We start from the raw sequence: 23,469 nt of genomic DNA, 5'->3' as shown, positions 1-23,469 counted from the left end.
GCCAACGCCTACCACAGGAATGTCGTTTCCCTGGTAGTCTCTCAGGTGTATGCGGTGAGAGTCGAGTTGCCTTTTGGACACTCTGGGTACCAGTCTTTTGATGGTGCTCCAAGACACGATGGACAGGGCAGACCCGGTGTCGATCTCCATGTCACATGGAGCTCCTTCAATGAGCACCGTGACGTTCAGCTTGCGTCGCGTAGGCGAGTCGGTTTGGCCAATCGTGGTTCCAGACGGGCAGCGGCAGTTGGTGAGAGCGAAACAACTTTCCTTGGCAGACTGGAGTGAAGACTTGGACTTGCGAGTCGGTGAAGGGGGGGTGTCAGACGGAGCCAATCGGCAGACCTTAGCGATGTGGCCCCTTCTGGAACACTTCCTACAGATGGCGTCTCTGAATCGACACTTGGCATGGGAATGGTTGCCTCCGCAGCCGGCACATTCTGGTTGGCCCTTGGACTTCTGTTGGAACTTCCTGCGCTCCCGCTTTGTCTGGTGCACGTCATCGTCTTCACTGGAGGATGCCTCATCACTGCTGGCCTCTTCATGATGCACCGGAACTGGCTCCCTAGCAAGACGCGGGCTGCTGGACTTGCGGATCTCCTGGGCGGAGCATTCAGCAGCTTCTGAGGCCACAGCCTCCTCAATGGCTTTTTGTAGCGTGAGGTCTGGCTTGGCAAGGAGACGCCGTTGCAGATGGATGTCCCGGACCCCGCAGACGATTCGATCCATCAGGGCATCGTCTAAGTCTCGGAACTCGCAGTGCATTGCAGCCTGTCGCAGGGCGGTGGTGTAGTTGTTGATTGACTCCCCCTCTGCCTGGTTCCGGTGGTAGAACGCATGGCGGGCAGCAATCTTGGATGGCTTTGGTGTGTAGTGGTTGCGGAGCTTCTCTTGGATCGTGTCCCACGGTGTTGCCTGGACTGCTTCAGGCGCAACCAATGCTCGGGCCGTCTCAAACACCTCAGGCCCACAGAGGCTGAGGAATAGGCCCTGCTTCTGCTCCTTTGATACTTCTGTCAGCTCGTTGGCTTGGAGGTAGCAGTCGAACCGAGCGAGGTAGGAGTCCCATGATTCAGAGGCTGGCGCAAACGGCGGTAGAGGCACAAGTGAAGCCATGATTCCGATGCCAGCGTGAAGGGCGATGGATGGAACACAGTGCTCTAGTCAGAACAGTCAACTCTGAATTGGTTCTGTCCAGTGATTTCGCTCAGTGATTTCGCTCTGTGATTCAGCTCAGTGATTCAGCTCAGTTCAGAGGCTGGCCACATCTGGCTGTGCTCTGATGTCCATCTATCCCACCTTCGTCGCCAGTGTTAAGTTGTGGGTTGACATAGCAGACGACACAGCGATTTCTCCAAAGCAGCTCTTTATTTTGTAAGCTGGAATAGAACTGACTAGCAAACAGCTCAGCTGGCCTGCTTTTATAGGCAGCCGGCTGTCAACATTGTAGCAACAACAACCCAGAGTTTCCCGCCTAAAATAACTGACGTGGACCTGAGTGAAAACTATCTACAGACCTGAGTGAAAACTATCTACAGTATCCCCCTGCTGGCCCAGGGTGAAACTTCACTACATAACACCATTTTTGTATTTTTGTCATTTTTTGTGTATTTTTGTGTGTTGCTTTTTGTTTTTTGTATTAATTTGGAAACTCTAATAAATATTTATTAAAAAAAATAAAAATTTAGAAATAATGATTATAATTCAAATAAGCCCTCAATACATCTCACCATGGTGGGGAAGACTGTGACCTGGGTGTGTGCCTGTCTGGGGGCTGCTGTTGTTGGACAACTTCAAGGCCCCTTCTGCTCTCCTCTCATAAGGTTCTTTATCTTTGAATCAGATTTTATCTGTAAGCCGTCTTCCAAATAGAGGACTCCTCTGACAGGGTGGGGTGCAAGCACAAATGAGGCTCAGGCTGCCTCGATTCAGCTCACAGTCATTCATGCAGGGAAGCTTCCTTCTTCTAGCATCCCACCTTCAGGTGTTCACCCCACCCCCTGCTCCTGCCTCTAAGGCAATGATAGCCAATGGGGTGCCCTCTGCATTACCTGGATTGCAGTTCCCATCAGTCCTAGCCAGCATGGCCAATGATCAGGGTTGATGGGAGTTGTAGTCCAACAGCATCTGGAAAGCACCACATTGGCTGCCCTGGCTCTAAGGTCAACGAGAGAGACCTTCTTGTGCATGAGGGGGCTTTCTCAGTTGTGGCGTCTGCTTTGTAGAACTCCCATACCAGGAGATCTGGAATAGTATATTATTTACAGAAGCCCATGAGGTGCCAATAAAACCCTGCTGGCCTCTCAGCGGCTTTGCTGTATGTCTACAGAGCAATCTCAAAGGACAAGTACATGGGAGGAGGCTGCAGGGCTGGGATTTATTACAGAATGGAATTGTCTTCCTCTCGGCTTCAGCAGCAATCACCAGTCCTTCTCAAGCTATAGACAAATATGGCTCCAGTTAAAATGAGAGCTGTACTCAAGGCAGGCTTGTGTGCCAAGGATCCAGGTCCAGATTCCTGTTATCCATTACTTCTTCTCACTTTGTGACTTCGGTTCACACGACAGCCCTCAGTGCTCCAACACACATATGTACCCGGCACCTCCTCAATCCACGGCTTGCGTCTGGTGAAATATACTATGCTCTGCCTCCCAGCCGTTCAAGTTGCTTAACATAGGGTTCTTCCCAGTGCTATTTTTCTAGAAAAAGAGATGCTGGAACTCACCATTAATGCCTCCCTCATTCTCTCATAATGGCGCCCACCTGAGAGGTGCCGAAACTCAGTTCCGGCTGGGGGAAAAGCCCTGGTTACTCCAGTAGGGAAGGTTCCCCCTCACAGCAAACCTGTGAGACAAGTCAGGATGAGAGGGACTGAGTCAAGGTCTATGGCAGCTCATGCCACAGCAAACCTGTCAGTCTCTTTGGTGCCACAGGAGGATTTGTTGATCGGTTTTAGGGAAAGGACTGTAGAGCAGTGGTAGAGCATCTGTTTTACCAGGTTCAATGCCTGGCATTTCCAGCTAAGGCTGGGAGGGAATCCTGTCTGAAATCCTGGGGAGGCGCTGCCAGTCAGTCAAAAATTTTGCGCCAGATGGACCAATGGTCTGGCAGGTTCCTGTGCTGTTATTATACACTGCTAACAGCTAAACATGGCTCTTTTCCCCCCTGGAACTCATAGCTGACATTGTTTCACAATCACATTTCAGCAACTACAGGCCTCATTTATCTGGCTTTCCAGGGTATCTTCAGCCTGGGGTGGGAGGGCCATAGCACAAGGAGAGGGTCAAGGGGAATTGGTCTGTTGCCTTTGGGAAAGTTCAGGCATTCTTTTGGGGAAGGGAGCCCTGTGAGAGCTGTCCAGAGTGGCTTGAATGAATCGTGCTGCGAAGTCTGAGTTGGTATTTTGATTCCAGTCCTACAGCAAGGCCAAGTGGGGGCAGATGACACGCTCCTTCAAAGATGCCTTTCACTTCAGCACAACGCGGCCTCTGTGTGTCCGGAGAGCCTTTCTGGAATGAATGAAATGACCCTCTTCATTGTGCCCCGAGCACAAACAAAACGGCAGCAGGGCGGATAGTTACTCTATCCATACTTCCGCAAGGAAGAAACTTCGGCGTGAGAGGTAACGTGGAAAGTGGGCCAAACTGAGGGTGGGAGGAAGGTGGCCGTCCTAATGTACAGATCTAGAAAATGCACAAGAAAATGCTTCTGGATACAAGATGATGGGGAGAGTTTATTGAACTCATTTATTGAAACATTTGGCTGTCTAAGGCAAAAGAAAAGATTCTCCTATCAGTCTGGATTAGAAGTTCAACAGGAACAGAGCTGTGTCGTCCATTGCAGCTGAGAGCAGCAGGACAGCTTAGGGGGTTCGTGAGAGGCTGTGAGGCACACCCAGCTCTGATATCCAACAGAGGGAAATGGCCAGGGGGCTTGGGACAATTGGTTAGGGAGGAGGCCGCCTCAGGCAACTGCCTCACACTCTGACTAATGGTAGGGCCGGCCTTGTGGACCAAAGTACTGGTGAAGAATGAATTACCTATTTTTGTGTACACTATAGCTACAGGTCTCCTGGCAGCTCTTACAGTTTTCATCCTTATATAAGAAGCAGCATAACCGCTCCAGCCAAATACAAACAGGCATTGTGATCTGCATTTGGCAGCGGTGCATATCTTTCATACAAAAGATTATCATTTCCTTTCCTTTCCTTTTTCCTTTTCCTTTAACAGGCAGGCCTGTAAGGCCTGAATGTAGAGGGTTGTGGTATCTCCTTTGTCTGGTCTCCGTCCACCAGCCCTTTGTGCTTGGCTCATGGAGTTCACATGACCCCATGCCGTGCCTCCACCGCCAGCGTTTCAGGGCACCAAAGAGCAGAAGCAACTTTTAACCTACAATCCAGTAACAAATGCAAAAAGACTTCATGATACTAAAGGTGGGGGGAGGCGAGAGAGAGAGAGAGAGCACACACCATAAAAGCAGGAAACACAGGTTTGTCACCAAATGTATACTAGACCCAGGAGCTCAGGCCGCTGCTGGCTCTTTGCTAAGCAGACCTGTGTGTCATGAACATATTTGTAAACATGCTCACTCAGCTTTAGCCATACATGCACTAAAATATAATGCGTAAAGGGTTCTTGAAACTGAGTAGACTGGGAACTGGAGGATATTTACCATTTCCTGTGTTTATCACTACTGAGTCATATGTGTATGATAGTGAGACAGATATATTCAATACCTTTTCCCCAACCAGAAATAAATGACATATGGTACAGGAGTAGCTCATTTATACGGAAGTAAGTATTATTATTAGGGGACACGGGTGGCGCTGTGGGTAAAACCTCAGCGCCTAGGACTTGCCGATCGTCAGGTCGGCAGTTCGAATCCCCGCGACGGGGTGAGCTCCCGTTGCTCGGTCCCAGCGCCTGCCAACCTAGCAGTTCGAAAGCACCCCCGGGTGCAAGTAGATAAATAGGGACCGCTTACCAGCGGGAAGGTAAACGGTGTTTTCGTGTGCTGCGCTGGCTCGCCAGATGCAGCTTGTCACACTGGCCACGTGACCCGGAAGTGTCTTCAGACAGCGCTGGCCCCCGGCCTCTTAAGCGAGATGGGCGTGCAACCCCAGAGTCGGACACGACTGGCCTTAAAAATACCTTTTAAGTATTATTATTATTTTTACAGTGGTACCTCTGGATACGAACGGGATCCGTTCCGGAGCCCCGTTTGCATCCTGAAGCGAACACAACCCATGCCTGTGCGAATCGCGATTCACCACTTCTGCGCATGCGCATGACGTCATTTTGACCGTCTGCGCATGTGCGAGCGGCAAAACCCGAAAGTAACGCATCCGGTTACTTCCGGGTCACCGCGGTGCGCAACCCAAAAGCGCTCAACCTGAAGAAACTTCAACCCAAGGTATGACTGTATTATTCTTATTCTTATTCTTATTACATTTATACCCCGCCTTTTCCTCCAAGGAGTTTAAGGTGGCATACACGAATCTCCCTCTTCCAGTTTTATGCTCAAAATAAGCCTGTGGGTTAGGTTAGGCTGAGAGATGTTCGCCCAGTGAGCTTCATGGCCAAGTGGTGATGTGAACCCTGGTCTCCCAAGGTCCTCAGTCCAGCACGCCAGTCACTACACCACACTGGGCCTGCTCATTGGCTGTCATAGACACATGACAAGAAGGCTCCCATCTGTTAACATAAAATTATATGTGCAGGCCCACTGCCTGCCTGCACATCTAAGAGATACAGGAGGAGAAGCCTGGATCAAGCATGTGGACAGTCAAAGCCAATTTTCATCAGCACTACCTAACATTTAGCTGGATAACTTGGCAAATTCCACAAGTGAATCGCCACTGGCCCTTTTGGGGGGGCATGCATATAACCCTTTTTGTATCTCATGCTCCCAGTAAGAATCTAAAGAGTGGGGGAAGCAAAAAATATATATTTACTAATAAAGCTGTATTCGGTGGATGAAAGGACATATGATTTTTGACATGATTGAGAATCGCATAGCCAGGGACAGAGAGCCTTAAAGCGTTAAGACCAGAAGGCGGAAAATATGAAAACAACGAGAAGAGGTAGGACTGAAGATTTGGAGATATACTTCAAAGGTCCAGACTATGGGGAGCCCGCAAAAATTAATTATTACAATTTGGATTACAATTTGGTCTTTTTTATTTTAGTTTCTTGTTTTTAACTGGATTATGATGTGGATATGTTGATTGGCTGTTTTTATTGGAAAACAATAAAAATGATTTTTTTAAAAAAAGAATGGGAAGCAGAACAGGCTCTGTAATACCGTAATACCTAGAGTCTAAAATTACCTAAATGCACCAATGCCATGTGTTTATGAGTGCACCTTACTTAGATGCAATGTAGGACAGTCTCTTGCTGAAAAGATTATTCAGCAACTAGGGACAGGGCTCTGAGGCAGCACCTCCTGGTCGTAGAAAAGGAATGGTATAAATGCACAAAGGTATCCTTAACACCACCTATGAAATGCTAGAAGGTATGTGTTCGTACTGTGAGGTTCCATAGCCAAACACTTCAGTGCTGCAAATAAGAGAATTCTGAAGTAGCTACGCTAAGAACCTGTTGCAGTTTTACACCAAGCAAACTGCTATGATTTCCCCCAAATAATTCTGGTAATTATAGTATGGCAAAGGAACAGGTTATGGGAATTCTCTGTTCCTGTCACAAACTACAGCTCCAAGAGCTCCCTGCTGAGAGGTTATTAAACTAATTTAAGTAAATTGTGTGGTGGTCACATACCATGTGACACAACTTGAAGCCAGACATGAGCAAATTTGTCAATTTTGATTTCTCTCAGTTTCTCATTTTTCCAGTCTTAAGCACCATTTCCCACATTTCCACATCAGTTTGCTATTTTTTTAAAAAAGAAAAACCTCGCAAAATTTCACCGCTACTTTAGCGCTGATTTCTCCTATTAGGCACATTTTTATATGGCGTTTGCATAATGTGCACAATTTTGCAAAGCAATTTTCCCTGCTCTAAAGCATGTGTGTATGCTGTTTTCACTAACAAATGCATTTTTACCTGCACTGTGTTTTTCTACATATTGCTTGCCTGGAGAAGAGCACTGCAAAATTCAGTTCGGCTTGCGCATTGTTTCAGTAGGTGCGAATTAGGTTCATCTTTAAATGTGAAGTGAATGTTGTTAGCCCCAAAATGGAAACAACATGAAGTACCAACAAAAGAAGAGTGGCAGATGAAAATGATGGACTTTGCAGAACTGGCGAAACTGGCGGGAAGAATCTGGAACCAGCGAGACCAAGACTTCCAAAAAGACTGGAATAAATTTATATTATATTTGAAAGACAACTGTAAGCAATTAACATCACTAGCAGGGTTATCTGAAGACTTGTAAGATGAAATTGCTACCTATTCAGGTTGAGTAATTTAATATTTTAGGTAATGATAGAACAAGAATAGGAAAAGAAGTGAAATGAAAAGAAGCAAAATTTAATTTTGTAAACCATTAGGTGGGAGGGAGGAAAGTCATCAGGCTCAGTTGAGCCAAAGAGATTTAATAAGAGGATATGATGTTACGCAATGTGATTATATGTAAAACTGATAAAAAAATTATTTTAAAAAATGTGAAGTGAATGGAACTTATTCCCCAGCCCTGCTGGACACCAGTGTAAGTTTTCCCCCAGTCAATCTGTGGTAGCTAGCTGGGAGAAAGAGAGACCTGAGCGGATCTGCTCAGATAGAACAAGTGACACCCCCCCAAAGAAAAACCCAATACAACTGGAAGAGCCAAGGCAAACATCTGAGACACAAACATCCATATGCGCACATAAATAGTTCCTTTGACTGTTTATCAAACTCAGGAAGGAAGTGGGATCAGACAGAGAGATCAGAAGTTGCTGACCCATCATATGACACTCCCTCTCAGAAACAAAAAAAAAACCCCACAGCACGCCCACACAGGAAACAACAAGGGAAGCCTTGAAAAGAGCTGAGGACACCACAGTCACACCCCGGAGGTGGCCAATCTATCAAAATTCCTAAACCAGAGATTAATAGAAGGCACACATGGACCACAATTCAGAGCCGGGGATAGGACTTCTCTCCTTTGTAGCAGATGTTTGTGGCTTGCTGCCATACAGCAAGCGAAATCTTTCCCAACGCATTCGTTTAACAAGTTTTTTTTTTTAAAAAACTATTTATAGATGAAAGGTTATTTACGCGTACTTATGCAATGCTTTAAACTCATTTGGACTCTGCGTTCAATCAGCATCTTTCTGGATGCAAACAAAAGAACCCTCAGATAATTCCAATAGACACATTCACTTGCACGCACGCACACCCTCCAACAGCATCCGTTCCTAAATGCATAAGGTGCATTAGGTTGGGAAGGGAAGCCACAACTTCTGCTTCTGGCAGATGAATCAGGTTGCCCACTTGCCTTGTGCAGGAAGCTGTCATGTTAAAGGAGAAGAGACAATCACCACAAGTCAGGTGACCTATGGCTAACAATCACTGAGAACTTTAGGGACACTCATTGTCACGAGCGTCTGTTCACCTGGCTGTCCTGACGAATTGCCATGAGGACAATCTGATGTGGCTTTTGTAGGTCAAAAGTGAAGCTATATGTGGAAAAGAAAAGACTTGCCGGATAATGCATAATTCCTGGAAGGGGGGAGTGTTCGCTCTGTACAGCTCAACAAATATTAGTCCAGTGGGTACCTTGTATTTATTTTACCTGTGGGCAAGTTTATTCACCTTGTTTATGACTACTGAGACAAACGGCTTTGGAACAATGGCTGTGATTGCAGGGGTGCAATGAAAAGGCTTTACAGAGGACAGGAGCACATCTCTTAAGTTCTGGGAGGAAGATGCTGTGCCTTCTCAAAAGCTCACCACTGGAACCTGACTCTTGTCTTGTGACTTTAGTTTCTCATTCATACTCTACCACCCAGTTCTCACAAACTGACAGGGCCTTTAAAAAATAAATATAAAAGTGGAAGAACAAAGATGTGCAGCTCAGCCTTGAAGAACAGAACAGACGTCCCAACCCTGACTGAAGGAAAGAAAGCTCTTGTAGAATTATATCTAGGGCTAATACATACATTCAGTTTCTGGCATGGTACAGTCTTCTCAAGTGACTCTACCAATTCAAACTTTACATAGGCTTTGCATATTGTAAAACGTTTTCCCACATCAAAACTGTGTCCCATATGAAAGTAGATTCAGGTAGGTAGCCCTGTTGGTCTGACACAGTCAAAGTAAATTTAAAAATTGTCCAGTAGCACCTTAGAGACCAACTAAGTTTGTTCTGGGTATAAGCTTCCGTGTACATGCACACTTCTTCAGATACACATGCACACAAAAACTTATACCCAGAACAAATTTTGTTTGTCTCTAAGGTACTACTGGACAATTTTTATTTTTTATTTTTTTTTATTCCATATGAAAGTGTTACGTTCCAGAAAGAAGGCTTTGGGCCTAATGCATCAGAAATGCAAATATTTCATGTGGGGCATGGCATTTCCCCCACAAGAAATCTGAGGGGATACGGTTGTGTTTTGAGGACTGTACCATTCCAGGAACTGGCATTCTGAAGCAGCCCTTAAGCTGGGTCTCCAGTAACTTAGGGAGACATTTATTGCTTATGTTATTTATATCCAAGCTTTCAAATAAACTATAACAGGATAGCTACGATCTTATATCTGGGTCTGACTGAATGTCAGATAGTGGTGATCCTATCCATTTTGTGGCATTACTGACAGTTTTGGATGCACACAGTTAAACCCTTCTTGGCTACTATCAAAGGCTCAGGACAGTAGCACGACTGATGCAATTGCAACTAGTACAAATCCAAGAGGGGCTGCCGCAATTGTGAATGCCTCTGAACTGTTTGGGATGGTGATTGGATGACTGGGGACAATAGCATGCACCAGCCAATCAGCCCAAAGGGTAGGGAGCAATAAAGGGCATGAGAATTCAGAAGCACAATTTCCCAATAATCTATTATGGGCTGATAGCTGCCCTGGGAATATTTATAGTTTACCAGGATCAAGACATCCCATCAACACATAGGCAGGAGGGACGGGGCTTCCCTCTGACTTTGATACTAGAGCAAAGCCACCCACAGGTGTGCATCATCATGGTTTTCATGGTAGTTTGCACAAATGGTAGGATCTGAATTAACCTGGCGCTGCCATTTCATAGGTAATTCCATGAACAAAATCCCCATGGCAGAGGTAGGTGAACTTTGTCCATTCTCCAAAAGGTAACATAAATCCAGGACCTCTTACAGAGTTTGATGCTGTCTCTGTAGCTTCCGAGCTTTCCCCCATCACACACATGGCTTCCAGATGGAATACCATCCCTCCAAGCAAGAAGCTGTGGCTGAGGCAATTCATGGCTCATTTTGGTCTTATCATGTGCTGCCCAGGCATGTTGGACCTGATCCAGCTTCTCTTTATTTCAGTGGGCTGCTGGTGTAGCCCTTTCATCAGAAGGCAGCATCCATCCTTAGATATTTTTTTGCCTAGATGATATGTTCATTGCCTCCATATGATCCATGCTACGCCTGGAACAAAGCTGAGAGCTGCTTTCTTGTTATTTGGGCTCCCAGGCAGGATGGAGCCTGAAGGCTTTTGACTCTTATTATGCACAGGAAAAGCCAATATAGCACCCTGTTGTTTAACCAGCTTTATTAGTCACTTTATTCAAAGAGCTTTCTTTGTCAGCTTTTTTTTTTGATTGAAGCTTTTTTGTGGTTACCCATCAGTTCAACCAGGGAGCGGGGGGACACAAGACTTATAAATCCAGGAGTGCCTACAATTATATCATGAGCAATGCAGTATACCCAGTTTACAGGTCAGGCTACATGTTACACCTAGGCCCCATCTGCACTGTGCATTTAAAATAGCATCATGCCATTTTAAACGGTTGTGGCTTCATCCAAAAATTCCTGGGAAGTGTCACTTCTTAAGGGGGTTGAGAGTTGCCAGGAGACCCTCTATTCCCCTCACAGAACTACAATTCTCAGAGTGGTTTAACAGTCAATCCCTCATCCCAGGGAACCCAGTGAGCACTAGGAAGGCCTCTGCAGGAGCCTGTGAGTCCTACATGGACAATCCCTGGAGTATGCTTGGCCAGCCTTATGTAGAAGACATTTAGTCCGCAGTACTGGTGCAAGAGCGTAGTTTCAAATACAGTGGTACCTTGGTTTTCAAACGTCTCCGTTGACGAACATTTCGGTTTTCAAACGCCATAAACCCGGAAGTAAATAAATGCTTCGGTTTTCATATGTGCCTCAGAAGTCAAATCAGAAACACGGCTTCCGTACTGTTTTCCATATTGAGTTTTCCATTCTGAGGCTTCTGTACTGAGTTTTCGGTTTTCAAATGTTTCAGAACTCGAACGGTCTTCCAGAATGGATTACATTTGAAAAACAAGGTACCACTGTACGTTTTATTGCTCTTGGAAAAGCTACATGTTAAACTTAATGCATAAGTTGTTTGTTCATATTTGATATTTGCCTGACTGTTGGAAGAATGACCATGAATATTTGTCTAGTATAAACTGTATATGTTATTCCATGCAGATGCAGCCCATTGGCCTAAATTATAACCCATCATGTTTTGCATCCAGGCCAAGTAATATATTAATATATTAAATATGAATCAGTTTCTGAATGTGTCTTGTAAATCGCATCATACAGAGACATGGCTTTGACAGAACCTTGCATAACCTCCAAGGCAGTGATTGCCAGACCAGATGAACTACCCTTGTGGGAAGGAATTTCTGCAGGACACAGTGAAGCCCTTAAGCTCCCCCTTCTGGAAGGGCCTTTGGGAGAAGGAGCATGTGTTGTAGCCTACCATCTGGTCTCTGTGACAAAAAGCCTTGTACAATTCTCACCGTGGTATCTGGCAGCCCTGTTCTGCATGCACAGGCTATGAGGATGCTTGGCTCACCACAGTGAGGTAAGGAGGGGGGGTGAGGGATTCTGCAACAATCTGGCACCCTGTGCTGATATGAAATTCCTTCATGGGCTTTCACCCGGTGGCGTAGCGTGGGGAGTGCAGGGGGGGGCCAGCCGCACCGGGTGCAACATCTGGGGGTTAGGGTTAGGGGGCGCAAATTACTTGCCTTGCCCCGGGTGCTGATAACCCACGCTACGCCACTGCTTTCACCACCCCTTGATTTGCAGCAGGAGGTTCCTTTAGACGCCTGTCACACAAACACAAACAGTAGCAAAGCGGCCGTGGTTCTCTTCCGAAGAATTATGTCACTCCCAACACTTCCACCCTCCCCATCCCGTGGTTATCTGCAACTCATAGCAGGTACTTTTTTATTCTTTAAATGAGATAGACAAGGAGACCTCCCAGCTAGTGTGAAATGACAGGTAGAAGCAAAGAGTAACTGGCACATGTGATCTCGCCTGCCCTGGTTCACAGTAATTTTGCAAATCGACTGAGATCAGCATTTTCTGAACTCTCTCAGCTAATAACCAAGTGAGAGATAGATGCCCCAGACGTATTTTATTGTGATGGGGGTCAAAATGTTCACAATGAAGCTTGTCTGCATTTGCTAAAGTTCAGTCACACTGGGAGCAAAGCCTTGGGGGCAGTACAGCAGGCACAGCAGCTATGATGTAGAATGGAAGAGGAGAGGTAGAGGGGGGTGTGCCAAATTTTGGTGTCGCACAGGGTGCCGCTGAAATTTGAGACCCCAAGGTCCATCTCTGCAAGTGCTCAGGCAGCAATCCTATCTCCATTTACTGAAAAAGAAGTCCCATGGAACAAAATGGGGCATGTGCATAGGTGGTTTATTATTTGTGGCTTTCCAAATACTAAAACAAACAAACACACTCAATGTATTTGGCCAGGATTTGACGGACTGGTTTACCTGAGAAGGAAATGATGTTTAGAAGACCAAATCCCAAAGACAGTTTCACATCTGTTGTTTATTAGCCTCATGTTCACGATCCAAGATTCCAGTCAGAACCATGAAGCATTGCGTGTGAGAGGCTGTAGCTCAGGGTGGAAAACTGGTGAGGCTAAGAGAGACTACCAGAGATTTTTTCCTCTCTCCTCTCTCTCTGCTACACAGGTGAATTTTGCTTAGTCCACTGTAGGTAAACTTAAGGAAGCAAATGCCATTGAAATTAATGGCAATTCATTGTATATATCTTAGTGCAAACCACCATATGGAGGTTCTTGGATTTCCTTCATTTCAAAGCATCCCACTCTTTCTTGCTGGGAGAGCCACTTCAGCTGAATTATTTTTTATGCCTAGCAAAGTGCCCAAAGCCAAAACGTTCCATGGTTCTGGTGAACATGTGATTCTAGACTGAAGCACAAGGAAATTGATTTAATGGAGTGAGAGTATTTCTACATTTACTGCAACTCCATGAATGTGATGTGTTGTTGTCTTCCAGCGTGAGAGGCAGGGTGGAAATATGTCAAGTCACCAGGTATTCATTTCCTCCCTCACTTCAAACACAGACCATAACAGGCCGTGAAATAAACGTGGAAGCGATAAAACTCCAGATCTTGGAGTAAACACATGGATAGTGTTTTGTCTACAGGTGGAGTTTATTGCATTCCTGCAAACGGTTTATAGCCTTGAGACGCTGCCGTCATCCCCCGCCTCCCTTGCCTCCTGTTCTTTCATCCATCGGCCTTGTTCTGCTATTGTCTGCTAGATCATCTCAAACCGGTTTCCCGTGGAAAATAAATTTGCATCAGAGAAACAGGGAAGGGGGCATGGGAATAAGTGAGCAGGCAGCACCAGCCTTTCAAACCAGGGCTACTCAAACTGCGACTGACCAGGCCAAATGGAGCCCACCAGCCATGTATGGTGGCTACAGAGGCTTGATACTCTGTTTTTGTTCCCTGCTTGGAGTGGTCTGCAGGGAGTGGTATGCAGATCCCAGCATATGAATGCTGATGGACAATGCTCACCTTGGCAGATCAAAAGTCATGAGGTCCTGGTTTGAACCAATTCCATGCCACTTTGGGGTCAGGTAAGCTACAGTATCCAGGGCTTTTTTCCGAAGTGAGTGCCAATGCCATTCTCAGAGAACAAGGGAGGAGCTCATGGTGATCTCTGACAGCTCTTTTTCTAGGAATACAGCACTGGCAAAGACCAGTCCTTTGTGGGCAGGAAAATGACTCTTTTGGTGGTGTTGAGTCATTGTCCACTTAGTATTTGGTGTCTTTCTTGAACAATTGCATTTTGAAGGGTCAAAAGGGTGTTCTGTATCACAAGAGGAACTAACTGGTGTGAAAATCAAGCTGCAACTTATGGTCCCCAAAGAGTTCCTTTTTTGGTGACACTGCTGCTTTTTACCAACTTTGCCACATAAAGTATGCCCAGTTTGCAATTGTGAGTGACAAAGAGATGGGACTAAACCAGATGGCCCCACTTCTGATTCCATGTGAATTAGAAAAATTGTATCTTTATAAATACCCCGTTGTTAGCTTGCACGTAGGAATATTATTTCTTTCAATCTTATTTGTTTGTTAAAAGCAATTACATCCTACCTCTCTGAGAAATATTGCCCAAGGTGGCTAACAATGAATAATTCATTGAAAGGTAAAAGATATATTTTAAAAAAATACACAGAAGAATCAGAAAAGAAAAGAAAGTAATATGAAGTAGAGACAGAACAAAGCAATATATATATGGCAGCAGAGATTAAAGCTATCCAGTTAAAATCAGCCAACGGATAGGCCAAGTGCCAGCCAAAAGTAGAAATAAACGGGGCGGGGGGATTCGCTTGGAAAGTGACAGCAAAGAGGAAGGAGAGAGAGAGAGAACCTGATTCCTCAAGGGCAGTACTATCCCATCTAAAACAGGTTGAACATCCACTCTCTGAGCCACAGGTATATGGGCCATGAGCATCTCTGTTTTGTCTGTATTAAGTTTCATTTCCTTTTCCTTCATCCATTCTATTCCCAACTCCAAGCACCGATTCCTTAACACCACTCTTGGAACACAATGGCAAGGAAAACTAGAGTGAGATAGGAAGAAAGGGCAAGAGCAACCATTTGCCCCTTCTGCCCCCGCCCTCAGGCCTAAGATGAGGAGAACACGGCTGCACCACATCATTGATCTTAGTTACTGGGGGAAGTCATGGCTTTCCCCCGAGAATCCTGGGAAGTGTAGTTTGTTAAGGCATGCTGAGAGCTGTTAGGAGGCCCCTATTCCCCTCACAGAGCTACAATCCCAAAAGTTCCCCAGGAAAAGGGACTGGTGGTTTCCTTGGCTGCCCTGATGACTTTGTTGAAAGGGGAAATGCCAAAAGCAAAGGACGAACAGATCTGCTCTGATGGTGACAACTATGAACTGTTTTTGCTGGGGTAGCTAGAAGCTCCAGATGTTTTCCAGCTGTTTCAAAAATGTTGACTGCTGTGGTCATTTTAACTAGGCTCTACCCATTAAGATCAGAAGTGAACAAGCTTAGGTTTCCCCAAGGCTTTGCCATTTCAGGCTGTTTGGTATAGTTTGAACGCAGGACTAACCAGTGGAGAGTGTGCCCAGATAAATGATAATGCATCTTTCACATTGAGGAAGTCAGTGTAAACACCACTTATCGTGCACATGCACATGTGCTCTGGGTTGAGTTTTCTTCCTCTTTCCAACGTCTTCATACTGTTTAGACCCAGATAAATTCTTTTTTTTAAAAAAAGCATGCAGCATATTTTTAAAAAATGGTTTCGAAGATTACGAAATTGCCCTGTATGCAAGTGACAACCCAATGTTGTCGTTCTGTAAATTGCCTCATTCAGACAGGCTTACATTGCATAGATTTTACTGGTGATTAAGCCAGTGCTTCTGTCCTGATCTAAGGTTCCTTTTTCGCTGCAGGACCTGTTGCATCTGGAAGTGGGGCTTTTTGACGAACGTAGTAAGCTCATGGCAACTTCATGGCCAACCAGTGATGTGAGCCCAGCTCTCCCCAGCCCAAATCTAACATGCTAACTGCGACACCCCTCCTTTGCCAGCTCACTATTCTATAACCAGGCCTAGCACCAGAAGTCAACAAAGCCAGGCACTGCCCAAGGACCCCCCAGCAGCTCAGAAGGGCCCCCCAGGAACCCAACCTGGCTGTGCCACTTTCCCACCCTCCATTGTATCAAGCACTGGGTGGGCTGTGGCGCCACTTTTGAATGGGAGCATTTTACAGATCAAGAGCAGGGTATTGCATTTTGGACAAATTAAAATGGCAGGCGGTTACAGAGGACAGGAATAAAAAATGAAACTGCCACCTATCCAATGTTAAAACGCTGCCCTGGGGCCAGCAAGGAGGGTGGTAAGTGTGTTGCTGACGCTGCAAAAGCAACAGCGGGTGAGTGAATGGCAGGGGGCATCTGTGGCACCTTGCCATGGGTCTCCTGAAGCTTGGCACTATCCTTGTCTGTAACTGCCAGCTGATTCTAATAGATTCGGCATTGTGCTGTGTACTGCTACTGCTACAGTGGTACCTCGTGTTACATACGCTTCAGGTTACAGACTCCGCTAACCCGGAAGTAGTACCTCGGATTAAGAACTTTGCTTCGGGATGAGAACAGAAATTGTGCTCTGGTGGTGTGGCACCGGCAGGAGGCCCCATTAGCTAAAGTGGTGCTTCAGGTTAAGAACAGTTTCAGGTTAAGAACGGACCTCCGTAATGAATTAAGTACTTAACCCGAGGTACCACTGTACACACATACAGATGTTTAGATTCTTAGATTCATTTTTGGGGCACGGCTATGGGGCTGCCACGATTATCTCCTGCATCTCAGAATTGATTGATATGCATTGGATTGGCAGGAAACAAGGGGTGCAAGACAAAATCCATGGGGCACCTCAGATTGTTTCTTGGGATGCGATAACAGCAGTCTTCAGAAACAAACAGCCACACAGGTCTTTCTGTACAAATTATTGACAAGGTACTTGCAGTGGGAGCTTTAAGTCTCTCTCTTTTCTCAGGATCCATTCAACATAAGCACACTAACATGCTAGGGAAAACAGGATGGAATAATATTAGTGGGGTGCAATCCTATGGATAGAGTACGCATTTAAGGTCATAGATAAACCATAATAGAGGAATAATTATCTGGATTTATGTGGTCTCATTAGCTCTGATAGTGCAGCACATCGGACCGCAAAGTAATTAGTGCTGTTGTACAGAAGGATTTAGAGAGCCTTTTACATTAAATACTGTCATCATCGTTAATCAGCCCAACTAAAGTTCCTGCCATTATTAGTGCACTTAACATCTCGAAACGTCCTTCTGTTCTGGAGAAGAAATAGAGCCACAGAACACACCAGACTCTGAATGATCCAGGCTGAACCCGAGCCAAATCCCTCCGTGGAAAAGTTTCCATTGTCACCACAGTCATAGGATAATTGAAAATTTATTTTTGACTTTATTTAAAACACTTCTGTTCCACCTCTCAGTTACGAAAACACAAACCCACAAATGTCTGCAGCAGCTAACAGAGAAGTGAAGAAGAATCAGTTTAAAATATACACAGTAAATAATAAAAACCAAATGAGCAATAGAGAAAGGAGCCAAACAATGGAACAATCAATCAGCAGCCATAAAGCAATATAAAGGGATAATGTGCAGTTGTTTGGGAGAGGTAATGGAATTCAGCAACCTCTTCCTACTTGTTCAGAAAAGCTCACATTGACTTTATTGTTCTGGCAGCCAGTGCCTATTGGTGATTATGGCTCAAGATACAAGGAAAATGGAGGGTGCTTGACATCCCTTTCCAAGAAAACTGTTCCATATCAGCTTCTGGGAAGTCATGAAGAGAGGCTTCTGGCTGAGATAAAGAAAGAGTTTCTGTTTGCAACAAATACTAGGAACTCATTGGAAGCTGCCTTTACTCAGTCAGGCTATTTAAGCCACCTAGCCAGTAGTACCAACTGTACTTTGATTGACAGTGACTTCCTAGGGACCTGCTACCTGATCCTTTTAACTGGAAGTGCCTGGGTCTGAACCTGGGATCTACTGCATGCAATGCATGAGCAACATCACTGAGCTACGGCCCCATGGCCACAACCCACAATGCTTAGGGAGATGCAGGGTCATCCATGCTTGCTTGTCCCAGCCCCCCCCCCCATATTAAGGGGGCTGCCACCCCCCACTGCCACCGGGTGCCCTCCGCATGCCCCTGCAACCTGCAGCCTCCCTCGCTGGCTGCACTTCCTGATCTGTTTCTTCACAAGTTCTTCTGGGCTTAAATTGAAATGTGGACACCCAGGAAGGCTGCAGGGTACAGACGACTGGCAATATGGTTTGCAGTTTCTATCCCCTTTGAAAATTTTGAAATGTAACTTGTTTTCTTATCAATGGAGAATGGTTATTAAAAAAAAAATCAGGAGCAATTTTCAGCACAGCACATGTCTAAACCATCATCACCTCTTAGGACAGTGAGTTCCTTACATTCATTATGCTTTGTGGGACAATGCACTTGCTTTTTTTCTGCCCTAAGTTCACACAAGCTCCTCTTTCCCCTAGAACACCCTACCCTTTATTTTTCATTCCCTTTCTCCCAAACAGTGGACAACACAAAGAACTAAACAGTATATACCGATGCTGGGCATTGACATGTAGACTAAGTGTCCCAATATCTTTCCATGCGTCATACTCACATGGTTTTATAGCCACCCACCCACTTGCCCTCCTCTTGGTTATAGTGCCCCATTTCCTTCTCACCACCCACATGCACTTACTTTTTCTCTCCGTCCTCCACCTGTCTTGGCAGCAAAGCCAAGGGCACCACACCTCAGTTCTGTGGCGGCCGTGATCTGTTTCCTTCCCTTCCAAGGGTATTCCCATAGCTGCTACTGCAGAGGTCTTACTCTTCCTTGACTCTTTACAACCAATGAGCTTGCTTCCCCTGTCCACACACATGAGCAGTCCCAGTCGCCCCCGGATGTACACTTGCTTGGACCCATCCAACGTGTGAACCAGGAGTCGAGGACGAACCAAAATCTAACCTGCTTTGCAGGATTGTTATTGTTGCGGAGGTGAGATTGAGGTTCTTGCAACTGCCCTGAGGCCTTGAAGGTCGTGTTGGAACAGAGAGAGAAACAAATCAGCTAGGAAGGCACAGCCTTTGAGAGGCCTCCTTCACTGTCCTGGCTCACTTGAAAATGGATATGGAGACTGGGCAGGTGTCAAAGGTCAAAGGCAAAGTTGGGCATCTGCCAAGGTCTCACACACCAACAGGAGGTGCACAGGCAAGAGCTCTTCCTCTGCAGCTCAGCATCTTCCTTCTTCATATGTCTCTTGTTCTGCCCCAGAAAATGGCGGTGGTAAAAAGGACAAGGGATAGGGGCCACTTATTGATTTAACTTTTATTTAGAGTTAAATCAAAGCTTCCCAAGGCAGCTGACATCATTAAAGATTTCAAACTACAACAGCAATACAAAATAGAAATGGAAAAGTACCTCAGTGCTATTAACCATCAGCAGTAAACCAGATAACAGATAAACCATCCCAACCTGGTTTCACAATTTACAGAGCAATTATTTAAGTTACCAGACCCTTTCTAGAATACTGAAGTGTAGTGATCTTCCTGAGGCTCAGAGTTCCACATTCCACAGCTGCGGGGTCACCACTGAAAAGGCCCTCTCCCTTTCGCCTGCCAATTCTACTTTCCTAGGTAGCAGGCAAATGAAGTGTGGGATCAATTGTTGATCTTAATGTGTGGGTAGGTTGGCAGGGGTACAGGCAGCCCTTCAAACAACTTCAGGATTTTCAAGGTTAAAGCCCGCAATTTAAATTGGGCTCAGAAACTCACCAGCAACCAATACAACAAGCGTAATAAGGGCGTTACAAGATCTGACCACCTTGCTCCCATCTTGGCAGCCACATCTTGAATCAGATGAAGTTTCCAAGCCATCTTTAAAGGCAGCCACACATAGACCACATTGGGCAGAGCGGTCCCTCCCCCTACCTGGCCGATCCCTTGGCAACACCTCCCCAGGCGGGATTGGGCGATTGGCTGAGGTAGGCGGAGACCTCCAGGTATCCAGCCTGGGGAGGGCGAAGCCAGCCCATACTACCAGGAGCTGCACTGGGATCTGGGGGGCTGTGCGCGACCACGCAAAAGGCGCCCCCCATTTGATGTGGGGAGCGGTCATTACAGTAGTCAAGCCTAGACATGACTGGGTATAGTTTACTGTGGCTCAGTTTGACTGATGCTGAAGCTGAAGAAATGAACTCCTGCTCACCACTGCCACAAGTTAGTGCAGAGTTCAAGAGAAATCCCTAACCGCATACTTGTTCTTTCAGAGAAAGTGCCACGCCATCCTAGACTAGATGTAAACTTCCTTCTGGAACACGCAACCCTGCCTCCACCCACAGAACTTCCATCTGGACTAGAATTTGTTTCCTCGGTTTAGGAGTTCTGTGGCCTCCCTGGGATTGGAAAACAGAAATGAGAGATAGAACTGACTGTCAACCATATACAGGTGGTACTGCAGCCCAGACCTCCAGATGGTTTCCCCCAGTGGTTTCATGTAGATCAGGGGTTGGCAGCCTAAGGCCCATGTGCCAGGAAGTGGCCCACGGAGGCTGTTTAACCAGCCCACGAACCACCCCTGAACCGAGCCTCCCGCTTGGTGAGTCCCCGCGCATTGCACTAAACTGGCGCAGGGACTCGAATCTTCTGCAGCTCTGGAAATCGCTTCTGCGCATGCGCAGACACCGGAAATCGCTTCTGCATAGGCATGGTTTTCTGCATCTGGGCATGCGCAGAAGCGATTTCCGCCGCCACGGACATGCGCAGACGCGATTTCCAGTGTCACGCTGCACCGGGCGGGCCCATGGAGGATCTCCATAGGAGTGATCTGGCCCATGCTCGGTAAGCCTTGCCGACCCCTGATGTAGATGTTCAAAGGCATGGTGGGCAATACCAGCCCCTGTTGAACCTCTTACGTCAATTGTCACAGGGTAGAGCTGAAGAATGCTCATCTAGGAAGATACAGCTCCACCACAAAATGGTGTCTCCTATGCCCATCCCTGACAACCAACCCGGAACGATGCCCTGGTTAATGGGATCATATGCTCCTGAGAGCTCCAGGGGAACTAGCAGCATAGCACTCCCGGTGGTGAGGAGGTTGACTCCCTGAGGGAGGGGGGCCCACGGAGGGTGTCTTGTCTTCTTCTTGCCCAGAGGCACTTCCAAAGGTGGATTCGTCACTATGTGGAGGATGAGCTCAGGATTGAACATGAAATTTGGAATGGTGCTTGGAACACATACATGCATGTGCGCACAGAACACACCCCAACTTTCCTTCCACATCTCAGACTCTTAAGACAGCTGTCATATTGCAGTCTATTTTATCTTTGGCTTCCCTTTGAAAATGGCGATGCTGAGATTCGTACTTGAAACATAGTGTGTAGCCAACTGGCATTCTGGTTGTCTTCAAGGGAGATGTCACCAATGACAGGCTGGCTTTTGCACTGAATGGCTGGTGTTTGCTTATCCGTCCCACGGAACGGAACTCAATCCAGTAAATACAATCGACATTCACTGTGTTGCTGCTTTCATTCCAAGATGATATGTAATTTATTATGTTTCCCCCCATCTGTATTGTGTTTTCTTTGCATTCAGATGAATGGGGTAGAATAGTGTGACGACAATGTAATTCATTACATTATGCAATTTTGCCACAGTGGACAAATAATGTAGTTTTCAGTGGAAGACGAACTATGGAAAAAGTGATGCATGTGATGAATACAGGGCAGAGCAGAGAACAGCGCCTTCTTACATCCCTTTTCCTGACGATCATTAGGATTTCTTTCTCCTTCTCTTTTATTCTTCCCTGCCACCTCTAGAAATATTTGGAAGTGCCACATCCAGCCCTCCCTCCCTTTCATCACAGTAATGATGTAGAGCCTCTTCCTTTGATCACAAACATGAAGACAGAACAAACGGTGCCTCCAGAGATCCTGCTCACTGCCAGCAGTTGGCAGGTGTTGCTTGGGCTGCCGCCAAAACACCACCACAGGCTACCTGGCAGAGCGCGGATGCAGCACCTGCACCTCTTTCTTTGAAACCCAAAAGTGAGAAGGCAGAGCAGGTCACCAGGTGGAGGATGCCACTCTATCAAAGAATGGAAAAAAAGCCCTGTAACAATACAGCAATTTGACCTCATTACTCATTTGGCTCCTGAAAGAAAGAAAAAAGGATACAGGAATCCAAGGTGCACTATGATTCTTCAACCTGCTAAGCAAAAGACCAGCGTCAAACTCTTATCCAGGCTGGAAAACCAGGGCTGAGGGAGAACTAAAAAAGCAATCTTTTTTAAAAAAACAAACAAACCCAAGGCAGCTTGCAGACATGGCACCAGGAAAATACCAATATCCATCCATTAACTTCTTGGGTGTTTGAGATCAGCAGAGGGGGGTGCTTTTGGTAGTTCCTCTGCTCTCAGAAGCTCAGGGTGGGCAGAGATGGCATTCTCTGTGACCACTGGTGGAGAAAGGGGGGAGCGCACCGCCCCTGGCAGCACGATCCCAGTGGGGTGCCATCGCGGCTGCCCCCCTGCCCATGCTGGGCGCCACACCCCCCAGGACACGTGCCAGCCCCGGCCCCACCCCCGCCTGCTCTCCGCCACCCCCACCCCCAGGTGCCGGAGCCTGAAGCTCTGCCACTGTCTGTGGCAGCCCCTAAGTTGTAGGAATCCCTCCCCACAGAGGTGAGTCTGGCCCCTTCACTATACAGCTTTCATTGTATGCTGAAAATACAACTCTTCACCCTGATCTTTGACGCTTGGGATGCATTTTTCAAGATGCTCTTGTGACTATCATTTGTTTTAAACTGTTTTATTGTTGTGTATTATTGTGACAACAATAGATTGTTGTGTTGTGACCCTAGGGTGAATGTTTTTATTGGTTATTGCCCACCCAAACAACAACAGCAAGCCATGCACAGTATTTACATACACCCAGTTCAACCTGGTACACCAGAAACAGTCCAACAGCACTTTACTAAGAAAATTTAAGGAATGTGTGAAAACTATTACTGCTTTAAAAAAAAAAAAAAAACCAACCTAGCGGCTTTTATAAGATATTTCCAGCTTTGGCAGAAGACTCCATGGAAGTACTCACAAAAATCACCAGCATATGCTATCCTTCTTATTATAAATCCTTGCACAGAATTCCTTGCAATGTCCCTTTATTTGGCTCCAGCTGAAGCTTCTTCCTTCCCAGCGGCATCCAAACTATGTAAAGGCCCCACTTGAGTATGTGCATTGAAATCTGGTGGATCAAAGTTTCCCATTCATGCCAGATTACCATTCAGTCTCCCTTGCAGAAATCAAAGAGATGTTGCAGTTTATGTCCCGTTTAATCTCCTTTTGCAAACAAGGGATCTAGCTCCTCTCTAACTGATTTTATTGTTGTAAATTTCTGATCACACACTGAAAGAAATGAGCCAGTAAAATCTCAGCTACATTTGTTGATCAAAAC

The 23,469-nt window shown here is 46.1% G+C and overlaps 2 long non-coding RNA genes across 2 annotated transcripts in view; both read right to left on the bottom strand.

Annotated features, from left to right (window-relative positions):
• The window catches only part of LOC307211039, an 83,568-nt gene that overhangs the window by 39,238 nt on the left and 20,861 nt on the right, over positions 1-23,469 (bottom strand). The window lies entirely within an intron of this gene.
• Positions 17,385-19,350, bottom strand: LOC307211041. The gene is made up of 2 exons (XR_013836260.1): positions 18,720-19,350; positions 17,385-17,806 (listed from the first exon to the last, which is right to left on the bottom strand). It is a non-coding gene; the product is annotated as an uncharacterized lncRNA (long non-coding RNA).

This window comes from Podarcis cretensis (assembly GCF_951804945.1).
Source record: "Podarcis cretensis genome assembly, chromosome: 2".
Classification (NCBI taxonomy): Eukaryota; Metazoa; Chordata; class Lepidosauria; order Squamata; family Lacertidae; genus Podarcis; species Podarcis cretensis.
Note: the sequence above shows the minus strand (reverse complement) of the source record. Positions and strands in the feature narration are given on the sequence as shown.